This window comes from Eufriesea mexicana, unplaced genomic scaffold (genome assembly GCF_001483705.2).
Source record: "Eufriesea mexicana isolate 0111107269 unplaced genomic scaffold, ASM148370v2 scaffold1482, whole genome shotgun sequence".
NCBI classification, from domain to species: domain Eukaryota; kingdom Metazoa; phylum Arthropoda; class Insecta; order Hymenoptera; family Apidae; genus Eufriesea; species Eufriesea mexicana.
The window spans coordinates 1,059,680-1,064,045 of NW_016909634.1; the positions used below are offsets into that span (position 1 = coordinate 1,059,680).

Here is a 4,366-nt window from a genome sequence, read left to right on the forward strand (position 1 = left end):
GTGTAGGGCGCACAAAGGATCTTCCTTTGTGTCTGGTCATTTTTGCCGCGGCCTGGAGAGCGTGTCAGGCCGTTTTATCGAACGCCATCCGATCGCTGCGCGTTTCGACGAGTCGCAAAAAGGCCGATTGATCGAGTCCTGGCCGGCTACACTCGCGCCATTGTCAGCCAATTGGAAGAGAATCGTTCACCCTGTCGGCCAGAATCCGCTTTCTTTTGCATTCGTCCAATGGCGACAGCAGTTTTCCCTGGATCTTCTACCCGGTCTCAGCGACGTCTATCTTGTCCTTTCTCCGGTCCGGGTGTGTCTTTCTGGTCAGCTGCTTCTTCCTCCGCTCTGTCTTTTGCTTTTGGCCTAGTTCCGTTGTTTGGTTCCCTCTTTCTTCACCAAGTTCCTCCCTCCTCCCTAAACTTCTTTGTTTTTTGCATATCGGAATTGTTTCCTTATCATCGACGAAATTCGACTTTTTAAAAATACCAGCTGAAGCTTTCAGCGAAAATAACAGATCGATTAATATCCCGATGTCGTTTGAAAAATACCCACTACACTTCCATAACAATGACAGTCTAGGTGTGATTTTTAAGTGGATTACCAACGCGAATAGTCACCGCAGAGATACGTCTATATTTCACTTTTGCAAATGAAATTACCAGCGTTGCATCATACCATCAGACTAGCCGAATCCCCTGGCTCCCTGCAATCTGCAGTACGTCAGTAGCAAACACTTTGAACAAAGTATACACCTTAAACCACGTCCATCAGCCTGGCAATATGTTAGAACAATAACTTGGCGCAATAATGCGCAACGCGCGGGTATCAGTTGCAGACTGGTCGTCCGTTATCAAGACAGCCGCTTCTTCCAGGCTAGGAAGGGTGCAAAATGAAGCGAGGTGGCCAGTATCGAATAGTGGAGACGCGACTATAACCAGCAAGCCACTAACCCCTGTTCTAATTAAGCCCGGCTAACCCGCGAGTTAGGATTATTACTTGGCCTCTGCTGGATAGAGAGAAACCGTGCGCTGTTACAGCTAGGCTCGCGCGTGTGTGTGCGTGCGTGTGCACGCGCACACGCGCAAGAAAGAAGTTGGAGGTGTCGTCTGGCGCCCTGCCAACCATCCGCTTCCGTTCCCGTTCCTGTGGGAGCCGCCGACAGGAATTCAACGCGTTTAGACGTTACCGAGAGGAAACTCTTTGAAAATTCTTGCAACTACCGATGTAAGCCTGCCTCCCCTCTTCGTTCTGGCTTAATGTAACGTGGGTAATATATATGTTCGAATATGCGCCGTGATAGACCAAGTTATTTCTGCGGTGAAGTTAGGCGAATACTGACGCTGGGTTAGGCACTATGCTAGCACTATGATGCGACTGGTTCTAGTGGATTGACCAAGTGGCATTCGACGATGTCCGAGTTTCGAATATTAGATCTGGATCTGTGCAATCGTGCTAGTTTTGTGTAACAGACACTGTTAAAGCCTAACGTGTTCCACGAATGAACTTGATCGATAAGTTCCATGGACTAAACTGACGGAACTTATAAGAAACGATGGAAATTAAAGGTAAAAAGTACTTCTCCGAGGGTAGCAGTAAATATATTAAATACACTAGGCATATCTCGAGGATTCAAGGCCTGAAAATGGAAACACTGAATGGAACTGGTTTCCGGAGTTGTAGCAATTCTTCTGCCGGTAAATGTGGTACGCAAAGCGAGTGTCTGCATGTACTAACGTTTCAAACAAAGTTTCCAACAACTACCTACACTTGCTCGAAGAGTCTCTCGCTCATACGTAAATGATACACAACTTCTTGCGTATCATCCCAGCGAAAAGAGAAAGCTTGTCAGAGATTGTTATGTAAAATATAATTTAGCCTTGCACACACGAATGATTATTGGTTCAGGAATACTATACTTTTCTATTTCGCCAAACACGTAATTCATCTTAGTCAAGCGTCTCTTTGTTAAACTGAATTGCACGTGCAATTATGATCATGACGTTTCTACAAATTTCAATTACTCGAACCATGTCTAGCTCGTTCTTATTCGTTCCATTATAATATGCCATGGAATATCAGGTGATCTAGCAGTTAGGGTTATCGGGTTTGTGAAAATACCGATGCACGACGATTAATTCGTGTTGATTTCAAGCCAAGGACGATAAGCTTGCGAGAAGGATCGGAAAACTAGAACGAGCCATGATAATACGTCTTTCCTGTCACGTAGCGGCCGATGGCATTATGATAATGCCGCGAATAAGAAGGATTCAGGGAAGGAAATGTGAACGATGAGTGAAGTGGCAAGGCAGAGATGTAGCACGATGTGCCCTAGTAGGAGGATCGCCCTAATCGAGATTCGATTTTTCATTTTGTTTTACGTGCTAGCCAGCCAGAATATGATAGCTCATCCTCTCCACCTTTCCTGGAACACGTTACCCGATGTTGTGACCGAACAATGGCCAGCTTGTTTTCAGAACTCGTCAGGATTATGAAGCTTTATTTCCCACCTTTATTGACAATTTATGCATCAGGCTTTAACCCGGTTAGGTATCGAGCTGTTCAGAAAATAGATCAGGAAAGAATGATCCTTTTTCGGAAATTAACGGTTAGCGTAGTTTTATTTTCGCTTTGATTACTCGGGGAAGCGGCATGGTAGGAAAGCAGGCAGGAAATGAGTCCGATGATTGCGGATCGGACCTTCCTAGCCATGGCGAAATAAATTGTTATATAGGTCGAGCTAATAATTCACGACAGTCATAACGATGGATCTGGTCTTTTCTCTAGCTCGTCTGAGTGTAGCATTAGGTCAGGTTAACAGATAAAAATTCGAAGTTTCGTGGAATCGGTGAAAGCTTAATTCGCGAACAAGCTTAATGGAATACTCGGAATTTATGGGTACTGAATAAAATATGAACGGGCCGTTCTAGAATATCATACATCGTGAATAATTCCGCGATTTCCTTACGTGCAGAGCTAAAGCTCGTCGTAGAATTCAATTTATTGTAGCCATTGCGATAGAAAATAGAAGCATTTCGCTGCAGTTCCTTGCAAACGACAGCTGCTCAAGACTGTCAGATACTTTGAAAGTGCAGTCCAAAAAACTTTGGACCGAGCTAACCTGGCTCAGTCGAATCAGCTCTTTAAACGATTCCAATTTTCCAACTATCGGAAGAAGCATGTGCACCTATTCTGTAACCTTGTAAACAAGATTGATCATCGGTGATAGCAACGAACGATGATTAAAATAGCCGTTTCGATCGAATGTTTCGAATGAAGAGATACTGTGCCGCGATACACCGAGTGTCAACCCGATTTCCTTGCTTCCCCGAATCGTTTAGGGCAGCCTTAATTGGACAGAAAGCTAATTAGACGATGCTGGCTCTGCGTCCGGCGAGGCAATCCAGGCTGAAAGCGAACCGCGAGATTTACGGCGAAGAAAAGGCCACGTAAGAGGGTGAATCTCGGAGGAAGGGGGCGTGAAGATCTATGGTTCCGTACACTGCAACACGATACAAACACGGATACTAGGAGCACAGCGTTGCAACGGGACACCCGTTGGACGAAATTCACGTGAGTCCAGAGATTGATCGCGAAAAAGCTTTCGTGTAGCGGTCTATGACAAACGTTCCAGCGATTTTCAGTAGCGTCTATGTGGATTATACGAAACACGCGCTCACGGGAGCGAATCGATAGCGGGAATCGTAGGAACGTTAATTCGAATTGTCAAATATTGAAGCTCCAGGCCAGTTGAATATCTAGTCGAAATCTGTCGCTCGACACGATGTAATCCTATTACCGGGGCTTACTCTTTTTCACGATGTGCACCGGGTGTCGTTCGGTTTTCGCGCCCATTTGGTTACCGAGTGCTGTTGGTTGTCTACAGTTTGGTCGAGTAATTTTCAAAGTCGTTAATGTTGTAGAGAAAGATTCGAATGGTTTGCCAGAGAGCAATAAAGAGCAGAGTAATCCGAGGCAATTAGACGAAACGCTGCTAGAGCGACTGCTAGATCGTGGTAAATGGGCTAAATAAATATTTTAGACGCTTCGTTTATCGCGTGAAAATACACGAACACTCGCGGGATCCCAAAGGAGCAGAAGCGAACTGAGAGACCACTTTCTCACCGAAACGTTGACTTATCTCTGAAATTGAGCCAGAGGAGACAAAGAAAATCGAATCGTATTTCTTGCGAGCCAAATTTGCATTTTCGAGCAAACACCCTGCGCCACCACATCGAAGGGCGATACTATTTTTCTCCAACGGCCTTCAATTTCTCCCTGTCCAGGAACTGAAACGTACAGTGAGCTTGAACTCGCTGCGAAATGTTTAAATTCGTCGTGTATGGCGTGTCGTTAATCACGACCTTTTCGCTCTTTG

General features: G+C 45.3%; 1 protein-coding gene across 1 annotated transcript in view; it reads left to right on the top strand.

Annotated features, from left to right (window-relative positions):
- LOC108548288 (uncharacterized) overlaps positions 1-4,366 on the top strand; it is a 601,332-nt gene that overhangs the window by 127,909 nt on the left and 469,057 nt on the right. The window lies entirely within an intron of this gene.